An 11,517-nucleotide genomic window follows, 5' to 3' on the forward strand; every position below is an offset into this window, starting at 1 on the left:
ACTAGGAGCTGCAAGGAGGCTCAGGTGTTAGCAAATGAAGAGAGCAGTGTCACTGTTATCACAGGCCAAATAAAAGCAAAGGTACAGATGTGCTAACTCAACATAGCAGGACCAACTTGCAGAATGACCTTGGAAATTGGTCATTTTTCAATGGCTCGTCCATATTCTCCTTCTTGCATCTGGCTGGGGTAGCAAATTTCATTCTTGGTCCAAATCGTTTTTAATTCACCAAGATTTGCCTTTAACAGTAACAGCGACTTTCCCATTCTTTGAAGCCATTCACTGGCAGGTATGCTTCCTTAGGGAATTTTCTGTGACTGAATTTTCTCTGATAGAATCACCCTTCCCTCCTCCCTCCCTCCCTCCCTTATCACATATATAGGACTCCATATAGGTGATACATCACATATATAGAACACAACATGCCTGACAGAACACAAACTGCTTGAGGAAACAGCCTCTGTGTCCTTCACCTGCACATTGACGATAGCACCTTACAAACAGTAAGGTGCTATCCTTCCTTCCTCCTTCTCTCTTTCTTCTGCCTCCCTCCCTCCCTATCTTTCTCTTTCATTTTAGAACTCAAAGTTGAATTAGAGGTCATCCAAGTCAACTTTTTAAATTTGAGGCAACTAGGGTCCAGATCGCTTCAGCGGTGCCAGAGTTAGAACTAAATTTTTCTCATCTAGGCCTTTTTGTGCCACACATGTTCCCTCCTTATAATATACATGCTATAAAAGTATGAGCAAATGCTGTAAGTCTTAACACGTATATCCTGAGCACTTACTGTTTGTAAGGTGCTATCGTCAACGTGGAGGTGAAGGACACAGAGGCTGTTTCCTCAAGCAGTTTGTGTTCTGTCAGGCACATTGTGGTCTATATATGTGATATATCACATATATCAGTCCCATATATGTGATAATCCCCCCCCCCCTTTTTTTTAATCCTAGGTGAAAAGGATTTAATCTAGGGTCACCTCTTACTTTTTTCTGTTTTTGTCTCTTTAATTTCAAGCTTACCTGGAGGCCCAGGCAGAGAGAGTGGGCAGGCAGACTCAGGGGCCAGCCACATCCATCTCAGACCCTGGCCAGAGATGATTCACAAATGCTCCACAGTTGGAAAAATCGCTCTTCCCTTTAGTTTGCAAAGTATAGCATTTTTCAAAAGAGGTATTCTTTAGGAGTCTAAAGAAAAGAGAGAAACTATAAAAGCATAGAAACAAAGAAGAGTTTACCTTGACCAAGTTCTTCATCCTCATATATCTGACCATCAAGGCAGAGATGTATTTGATGAGTTTACAGGGCCCCCTCCACACCTTCCTTCTCTAAAATCCAAACCCTCAGAAAGGAACCAGAGAACTTCTTTTTTTTTTCAAGTATGAAATTTATTGTCAGATTGGTTTCCATACAACACCCAGTGCTCATCCCAACAGGTGCCCTCCTCAATGCCCATCACCCACCCTCCCCTCCCGCCCACTCCCCATCAACCCTCAGTTTGTTCTCAGTTTTTAAGAGTCTCTTATGCTTTGGCTCAGGAACCAGAGAACTTCTTACCCCAGTTCCCTCCTCCTTCCAAATCATGCTCCAACAAAGGACTGGAACAGAATTTCCAACCGAAACAGTATAGAGCATTAACCTTCTAAGGGGGAAAGTAATGACTGTCCTTCTCTGGGTATTCCCTAGGATGCGAACAAGTCTTAGTCATTTCCTCGCTCTGTCAGTGAGGAACTGATTCGCCCAGTTTTCACAGTAGCGGCTGTTTCTGTGAAGAGTTGCAGGACATTCTGGAGCTGTCCAGAGGGGAGTGAGATGCTCCTGGCTGGGGTCAGGAGGTTGGCTGCGTGCTGACATCATCACCAGCTACCACTTCAGCTCCTTGCTTGCACCAGAAACGAATCTACTGTCTGCGTTTTCTCTATCTTACCGAATCCTTACAACACTTCTATACAAGTAGTGCTATTATTTCCATTTTGCAAACGAGAGTTAAGTGACTTCTCTGAGGTCAGTAGGTAATAGTTCTTTGATTCAGACCCATGTCTTCTCTGACCTCAAAGCCCACCCATACCTACTCTTTGCACTACTGGCCTTGCTTCTCTCGAAAAAGAGAGCATTCTAAATCTGTTGGTGGGATGGGTGGAGCGTCTCATCTCTCTGCGTTGCTTGCTTAGTGCACTTGAGGACATCTGCGTACACTGTTACAACAGCTTGCTTCCTTTTAGGAGGAAGAAAGAGGCCAACTATGTAATTTCTCAATTTTGGCTTATTGTGCCTTTAAGCACATTTTTTCTACAGTGCTCAGTGAGGAGGAAATCCAAATAGCGTACTTAACAATCGCTTTTAGGGGCGGCTGGGTGGCTCAGTCGGTTAAGTGTCCGACTTCGGCTCAGGTCGTGATCTCATGGTTCATGGGTTCAAGCCCCGTGTCGGGCTCTGTGCTGACAGTTCGGAGCCTGGAGCCGGCTTCAGATCCTGTGTCTCCCTCTCTCTCTGCCCCTCTCCCACTTGTGCTCTCTCTGTCTTTAAAATAAATAAACATTACAAAATTAAAAGAAAACAATTGCTTTTAGAGATTTTCCTCTTTTCACTGTCAGAGATTTATTGTATTGAAAATTTGGTATAAGAAAATGCTTTTCTGTACATACAAGTGGTGATGTTACTATATGCATATTATACTTCAATTTTTTAAAAGTAGAATAAAAGCTAATTTTAGATAAAGACAAGCACTGTTAAGAGAATAGGGAAGTGAGATGGGGAAATGAGAGAACTTAAAAAAATTACTTGGGAGGTTTCCCTATATTTGTTTTTGAGCATTTATTTTTTAAATGGCTTGTTGATTCAAGAAAAAATTTGCAATTATCAGATCTTCAGCTTGAGTATACAGAATATAAAAGGAAAGCCCAATTTTAAATGCTCTTCTTTCACACACATCTCTGCCTTCAGAATTAGCGATGTATAATCCTAAGAACATGCCTACAACTTGCTAATGATAGCTATAACAACAGTGCACAGATGATGTAGCCCACACTTGTATCTGAAGTTGGTGCTTCGGGGAGGGGAATTATCTCGGGACTGAAAATTGATGCAGTTGAGGAAACAAATGGCAAGTTAGCGGGTAAGCAACATGTCCTACCGACAAAAAGAAAACCCATCCACATCAATAAGGGGAAGAAAAGAAAATGAATTCATTACTCAGTGAACACAGCTGAGTATCCGCAGATAGGTAGCCTACCAGAACCAGGAAGTCAGGGTGACATTTCCTACAAATTACACAGCAAAGTAGGGGAAAATACAAAGATTTCTCTGATTCTCTCTGTTACATCTCAAGAGAGGCTCCCAGATTAACTCTGGAAGTAAATTGACTTTTCAAGGGGGATTGAGGTCCCAACCTTGGCAACATGTTTGCATTGTAAAACTAGAGGTTGGATTTATCTAATCCCTGGAGAGATCCATTTTTATTCCCTAGATTAGAGCAAGGACTCAAGTCTCCTTTAGTTTTCAAGGACAGCTTTTCAAGAGGGGGTGAGAAGGCAGCTGCCTCCTTTCCCTTAATAACCAAAGAAAATTCTTCATTTTCCTTCTCCTCCTTGTCTCATCTTCCCCCTCCTATTCTCCCTTCTCCTCCTCTTCTGTTTCTTCTCTTTCTCTTTACTCTCCTTCTTAAGTTTGTCTTTACAATATGAGGGATGAACCTTTTCTTTTCTGGCCTATGACCCATCCCTTGGACTAGAGTCCAACTGAAATGAGGGTTGGCACGGATATTTTTAATTTAAGCTCTTCATGATGGCATTATACATCCAGCGGCAGCTAGAAAATGCACCCTTTTAATATTTGTGGGTTAATTCAGCCATTGTAGCAGTCAGTGAAAGCATAGACATTAACACTTTATTATTTACTTAAAAATTTTTTTGATGTTTGCTTATTTTTGAGAGAGAGAGAGAGAGAGAGAGAGAGCGAGAGCGAGAGAGAATGAGTAGGGGAGAGGCAGAGAGACTGGGAGACACAGAATCCGAAGCAGGATCCAGGCTTGGAGCTGTCAGCACAGAGCCCGATGCGGGGCTCGAACTCACAAGCCGTGAGATCATGACCTGAGCTGAAGTCAGACACTCAACCACCTGAGCCACCCGGGTGCCCCTAGGCATTAACACTTTAAATGGAGTTGCAGTGTCTGACGACCTCAAGTTTTCTGAATTTATCACAGTATGAGAAGGGGCAAGTAGCTCTGAGAAGTAAGACACAGGCCACATCTCTCACTTTATTGGAGCCCAGTTAGCTTTCAGTCTGTTTTGTCATCTGGTTACTTAACCTATAGCAAATTAGATATAATATGTTGCAATGCACCATGATAGGGGGAGCTGTTTCTAATAACAGCAAGTGTGACTCTGGAAAGCCTATGTCAGGGGAGCTATCATGGAAATGACCTATAATCTGGAAGACAGGAATTCTGATGGTAGGAACATTAAAACATGAACATCATGTGGACATAATACACACAGTGTTAGGTAAGTACTAGATGCTTAATTCACATTTTCTTTTTTTCCCCCTCTGAAAACATTATTATATTACATTTCAACACAAAAATCAGTGCTCATAATGTTGCCTTGAGTTTTGAGAGAAGTTTTATGATCAGGGTATGCTATACAAAGTAGCAGAGCAGCATCTGAGTATCTCATAAGCTCATTTTAACCTGAAATGTTATCATTGAAACATAGTTTAGTATTTGAAAATAAGAACTTCAGTAATTCATAAAATTCAGACATGCTGAACAGTAATAATAGCTTCTTTTATTGAAAGCTGTTTTGGGTACTTGGCATGTATTAACACATGCTATTTATCATATTTATTCTGAATCAGATGAAAGTCTTCTTTTCCCATCAGAGCTAGATTATATCACTCTCTACCTTGGATTATTATTAATGACTAATAGCTGATTTTTTTTATCACACTTTTTGCATAATAGAAGCTTAGTTAAATTTTATGGGTTTAATAATTAAAGCCACTGTAAAATTTCATTGGGCACTCTGTGTCCTTTCTTATAATTTATTTCTTAACAGGCCAGGGATAATATATGTATGAGATTTAGCAGAACAAATACATAAATTAGGCATGGATGGCTAGCTCAAGTTAAGTATGAGACAATATTTATTAGCCTCTGTTGGTTATAAATTATTACTTTTAGGGAAGTTTAAATATTCATACAAAAGAAAAATAAGCCTTTAAAAGAAGACTTAATTCAGATTTAAAGCTGTCAGTTCAGAACAACCTTGGTTCACAATTATGTGTCTGATGATCTAATTTTAGATTTTAGCACCTTTACAATTACTGCAATCTTACTGTTCATTTTAATCTGAATTCGTTAATTTTGCATAATGTCACTAGTAGGTCAAATTATCATAACAATAATCTACATTCCCTAAAATCTATGACACAGGGAGCCAAAGGTAATTCTAACATTGACTGTTCAGATTCACAACCTATTTATGCTTCTATGTGGTCAGGGAAATCTCAACTATTGAGTGGCTGCTGTTTCAGTAGATTATTTTTAAGTCAGCTGTTTGCAATTTAAATAGCAATTACCTACTCAGATGACATGGTAACTCACTAGGTTTCCAGGCTACTTTACAAAAGCCAATTATCTAAATTATCTAAATAAGCCTGGGACTATATTCAACTAAAATTTTGACTTCAAGAAGTAGGGGTGAGGAGGAGCATAATGCTTTTGTTTGGTATTTTTTTAGATTTTTGGACTAGATCAATATTCGATACCAGTGAAGCTTGTCTGAGGAATGGTTTTACCTTTCTGCATTTTGTCCTCATCTATCATATAAGTCCAAGTACTTCTTTTATTTATTTTTTTACATTTATTTATTTTTGAGAGAGACAGAGCACAAGTGGGGGAGGGGCAGAGAGAGAAGGAGCCAAGCTCTAGGCTCTGAGCTGTCAGCAAAGAGCCCGACGCGGGGCTCGAACCCATGAACCGTGAGATCATGACCTGAGTTGAAGTCAGACGCTCAACCCACTGAGCCACCCAGGTCCCCCCGAGTCCTAGTGCTTCTGGTCTTCAGCCTTTAGGTGGCTAGTCATCATAGATGTTTGGAACTGTGATTCTGAGTTCAGTTAGACCTAGGTTTAAATTCTGGTTCTACCTCTTGGTGATGTGTCCTTCGACAAATTACTTACTCTCCCTTTGTCTGAGTTTTCTCACCTATAAAATGAAGATAATAATTGTACCTATTTCCCAGGGTTGTCAAGAGGATTCAGTGGAGGAACTCATTTGGAAATGTGCCTCGCACATGCTAAGTATGTGATAATTGTTACCATTATAGTGCCCTAAGTCTTTACTATGGTATTCTGCCAAATCTTTTCAACTTTACAAATTGCTTCTCATTCTAAATGATCTTAATCTACCTTTTGTTTCCTGCCAAATAAAATTATTCATTCTTTCAGTATAATGGATAGAGTTCATGTAGATCTTAGAAGGAAAGCAATTTAATTATATTAATTTTTACTAAGCTTTGAGTCACTAGGAGCTATAACCCTTCAAGAATTATTTGTGTTTTAAGAAGAGATTTCTTGTTTTCTTCAATATAATTAATTGTTGAAGATGGAGTCAAGGAGATAAATTGAAGTAAAGGCTGTAGACGGTATAGTGAAAAGGTACTTTTGTGGTATATTGCCCTTCAGGCTGCTTGGCATTGCTTAGAAGCTTATCAGAAATTTCGGTAATCAGAAAATTAAACCTTTTGTCATATTTGTTTCTTTATTCCTTTTAAAGTATACATTCTTCAAAAACTGTGACTTCTTTGCCAGGTGCAATGAGATGTACCATGGAGGGAAGGGTTGTGAGAGTAGGATGTGAGAAACAGTGATGGCTGATTTTATGTAGTCACGTGTAAGTAGGGACTGACTCTATTCTCAAGGTTAGAGAAATAAACATATTAATTCACTTAATGCTGGGTTTTGACGTACAGGTAGATTTGTAGCAGCTCCTTTGGGAATTCTCTAGGTAGGAAATAGTCCATTTTAGGAAAAAAAAATACCAATTATTTGGAGATTGACTTTGTTCCTTAACAGTGAAAAACATTATGGGGTCTTTACAGTTGGGTTTCAGTGAAAAAACAAATAGCCAGGAAATAGTTGATTTTCTCATAAAGACCATTTTATTGATGAGTAGGGAACTTGGCATGTCTCTGACTTCCACTTTTGGCAGGATAAGTTTTGAAGGAAAGCCTAGTAGGAACAAAAAGAAGCCAGGTAGTACATTGCCACAGGTTCTCAATTCAGTACAGTGGACATTGTGGTTGTCGTATTTGCCCCAGGGACACAGATGAAGGTGTCAGCCTTGCTTTTCAGATACTTAATGAAAATTTCAACTGTCTACAGATAGCATTGTCCATAGTAGAGCCAAGAAATCCTAAGCAGAATAGGGTATAATAGAATGGCACCTTCTGGTTACAGAAAGCTTTTACATCTATCATTTCACTTAATTTTCAAAAATAATCCTTGAAAATAGATAGAATGGATAGTTTTATCTCTAAATTACAAACATGGAAAATAAGATTGCTCAAAGTTCTAGTTTCTCCGTAGCAGAATCAAGGAATAAAACACAGACCTTCTCTAGTCCCTGTGATTCTCTCTATTATATCATTTTTATATAAAGACAATGAAACAAAGCAATGCCTAGACTTCACTGGCAAATTCTACCAAACATTTAAAGAATTAATACCAATACTTACAAGCTCTTGTGAAAGAAGATGAGGGAAAACTGAAATATTTTATGAGGTCAGGATGATTATCTTGATAGGAAAACCAGACAAAGACATAACAATAAAAGTTCAGATTAATATCCCTTACGAATATAGATGCAAAATCATTAGCAAAATACTGGTAAACTGAACATGGCAACATATAAAAATGATTATACACCATGTCCAAGTAAAATTTATCCCAGGAATGTAGGGTTTAACATCTGAAAATCGATGTAATACACCCAGTTAATGGAATAAAAGATGAAAACTTCATAATCATTTTTATAAATGCAGAGAAAGCATTTGACAACCCTACATCCTTTCCTGTTAGAGATATTCAGCAAGCTAACAATAGAAAGGCATCTTCCTCAACCTGGTAAAGGGAATCTTGCAAAAACCCACAGCTAATGTCATAACTAGGGTGAAAGAGTGCCTGACTTCCCCCTAATTTCAGGAATAACTCAAGCATATCTGCCCCTACTATTATTCAACACTGTTCAGGAAATTCTTACTAGGGCAATTATCTAAGAAAAAGATATAGTAGACACTCAAATTGGGAAAGAAAAAAGTAAAAGTATCTCTATTCTCAGATGATATGATCTTCTCTATAGAAAAACCTCAAGGAATCCACACAAAGTTACAACTAACAAACCACTTTATCAAGGTTGCAAGATAGAAGATCACTGTATGAAATTACATACGTTATATATGAACATTATATATATACATTATACATATTATATATACATTATATATGAACATTTTATATATATGTACATTATATATACATTATATATGAACAATCCAAAAATGAAATAAAATAATTCCACTAATTACAGCATCAAAATAAATAATAAACTCAGGAAAAAGTGTAACCAAACAAGTAAAAGACTTGCATATAGAAAACTATAAAGCATTATTGAAAGAAATGAAAGGCCTAAATAATGGAAAGGTGTCTGTGTTAATGGATTGCAAAACTTAATATCGTTAAGATGGCGATACTCTGCAAAGTGGCTTACAAAATCAATGTCATCAGAATTCCCCCTGCTTTTTGGGAAGACAGTGACAAGCTCATGCTAAAATTCATGAAACACAAGGGACCTCAGGATCTAAAATGCTTTTGAAATGTGAAGGGTTCACATTTCTTTATTTAAAAACTTATTACAAAGCCATAGTAACCAAGACAGTATGGTTCTGGCATAAGAATGGGCATATAGACCCATGGAATAAAATAGAGCATCCAGAAACAACTCTTATATTTATGGTGGATTGATTTTTGACAAAGGTACCGAGATAATTCAATGGGGAAAGAATAGTCTTTTTTCAGTGATTAGTATGTGCATTGTAAAAGAATGAGTTTGAACCCCCACCTTGAAATGGATGTTAGATTGAAATGTTAAGAGCTAAGCCAATAAAATTCTTCAAGGAAACATGGTATATGATTACATTTGTGTCCAGAAATGTCCAGAACAGGCAAATCTATGGAGACAAGAAGTAAATTAGTAGTTGCCTAGGATGGAGGAGGGATGAGTACAAAGTTTTTTTAGGAGGTGATGAAATGAACTAAAATTGATTTGTGGTGATGATTGTACAACTCTGTGAAATCCACTATAAAATCTACTGGATTATACACTCTAAAGGGGTAAATTTTATAATACATGGATGGTATCTCAATAAAATAGGTAAAAATGAAGACAGTGGTGTCCCCTCATCTTCTATATCATGTACTTCAGCCTGTGATTTTTTTCCCCTTAATTTTCTCCAATATTGTGCCTAGATGAGATCGATTACTACTTCTGCTTTTACTGAAATTTTCAGGTAGATTTGGCTACAACAGGTATTTCTCAAAAGAGAGTCTTATATGGAAGCTGCCTTTCCTTTGAAAAAATTTTAATGTTTATTTATTCTTGAGAGAGAGAGAGAGAGAGAGAGAGCAAGCAGGGGAGGGCCAGAGAGAGGGAGACGCAGAATCCAAAGCAGGCTCCGGGCTCTGAGCCATCAGCACAGAGCCGGATGCGGGGCTTGAACTCACGAACCGTGAGATCATGACCTGAGCCCAAGTCAGACGCTTAACCCTCAGAGCCAGCCAGGTGCCCCGAAGCTGCCTTTCCTTTGGAACATGATACAATTATTCTAAAAAATAGTTGAAGATATTTGATCAAAGATTTAATTTTGGAGCTGGGAGAAGGATGCTTTACGTTTTGTGGCACGTTTTTCTACTTCATTTCTTAAAATAGAGCCAATCAAACACATTTCCCCTAATAGCCATTTACTAACTTGCAAATACAATGACTAATTTCATGAACCACACTAATTGCTACCCTTTCTGCACTTCTGTGCTTCCCCCAACCCCAGAATTTGTCAGTTAGCATATGTGGGCTTGTATAGACTTAAATATGCATAGGTATATTTACTTATCTGTAATATTTATTTTGCATATATCCTATATTTTCAAATACATATTAAAATTTTAAGTCTGTAGAAGACAGAACTTTAAAAAAAATTTTTTTAATGTGTATTTATTTTTGAGACAGAAAGAATGTGAACATGGGAGGGGCAGAGAGAGGGGGAGACACAGAAACTGAAGCAGGCTCCAGGCTCTGAGCTGTTAGCACAGAGACCGATGCAGGGCTCAAACTCATGAACCGCAAGATCATGACCTGAGCTGAAGTCAGACGCTCAACCGACTGAGCCACCCAGGAGCCCCTGTAAGAAGACAGAACTTTTTAAATTTCTCAGACACCTAACACGGATCTCTACAAATGAGCTAACCAGTAAGTGTTTCAGTTAGTTGTTAAGCCAGTCTCCACACCAGGGATGAGGTGTATTTATCCCTGTGAATGGCCCTTTTGATAATTCAGAAAATTATAGAATGGATAAAATTAAGGATGCTCTCTACCCTCTTACAAGGTTCATCATTTAGTAGCTAGATTTTTTTATCCTCAAAAAGGGTAATAACTCTTTGCAAAGTACGTTTGGCCTAGAAGACTTTGACTTCCTGGAATTCTAAATAAAGTTCAAAATATAAATTTTTCTTCCCATAAATATTTAAAAGTGAAAATCAAATGCAGACAATACTTCATGTTGTATACGTTCCTATACATAATGCAAGGTGTAATGTGGCAATAAGATGGAATTTTCGATAAATGACCAAACATTCCAACAAGCATCGTTCGTGGCAGGTTTTTGGCCGTCAGCACTCTTTTTTCACTAATGGCGATACTGTGAAAGAATTTTTTAGTTTTTCTCTTGTAATTTCTATGAAAGCCAGTGTGCAAGTTAAATGAGCATGCAATCTTAGTCCTTTTTAATCATATCTGGTTTGCAACCAAAATTCTATTACTCAAGTCAGTCAACTACTTTATTCTAGGCTTAGCTCAGAATCACGTTAGGGTGCTTCCAAAATTATATCTACTGTCAAAGTAGGGAGACATGCTACCAATAACAGTTTTTTAACATGGATTTTGAGCTCCGTGCCACAACAAATGCTTCTCTTGATTCACTGCCAGGTACATGCTCAGCACTTAGTTAAATTAGTTAAATGTCACTTGAGTGACTGAGTGAGTATCATGTGTGTGTTACTTTGTACTACTTTGGAAAGAATAATACTCATTTAACAATATCTGTATATGTTTCTCAAAAATAAATTATTTCACATTCACCATATGCACATACTGATTCTGTGCTTGCTGTTTGAACCCTTGTTTTTTTCTGCTCATGAAATGGCTTTCCACCTGTTTATGCTGCCATATGTTCTATTGATTTATCTCCTT

General features: G+C 37.9%; 1 protein-coding gene across 1 annotated transcript in view; it reads left to right on the forward strand.

The window, feature by feature from the left end:
• The window catches only part of GUCY1A2 (guanylate cyclase 1 soluble subunit alpha 2), a 297,464-nt gene that overhangs the window by 124,879 nt on the left and 161,068 nt on the right, over positions 1 to 11,517 (forward strand). The gene's annotated exons all lie outside the window — the stretch shown is intronic.

The sequence above is a fragment of the Panthera uncia genome, chromosome D1 (assembly GCF_023721935.1).
Source record: "Panthera uncia isolate 11264 chromosome D1, Puncia_PCG_1.0, whole genome shotgun sequence".
Lineage (NCBI taxonomy): Eukaryota > Metazoa > Chordata > Mammalia > Carnivora > Felidae > Panthera > Panthera uncia.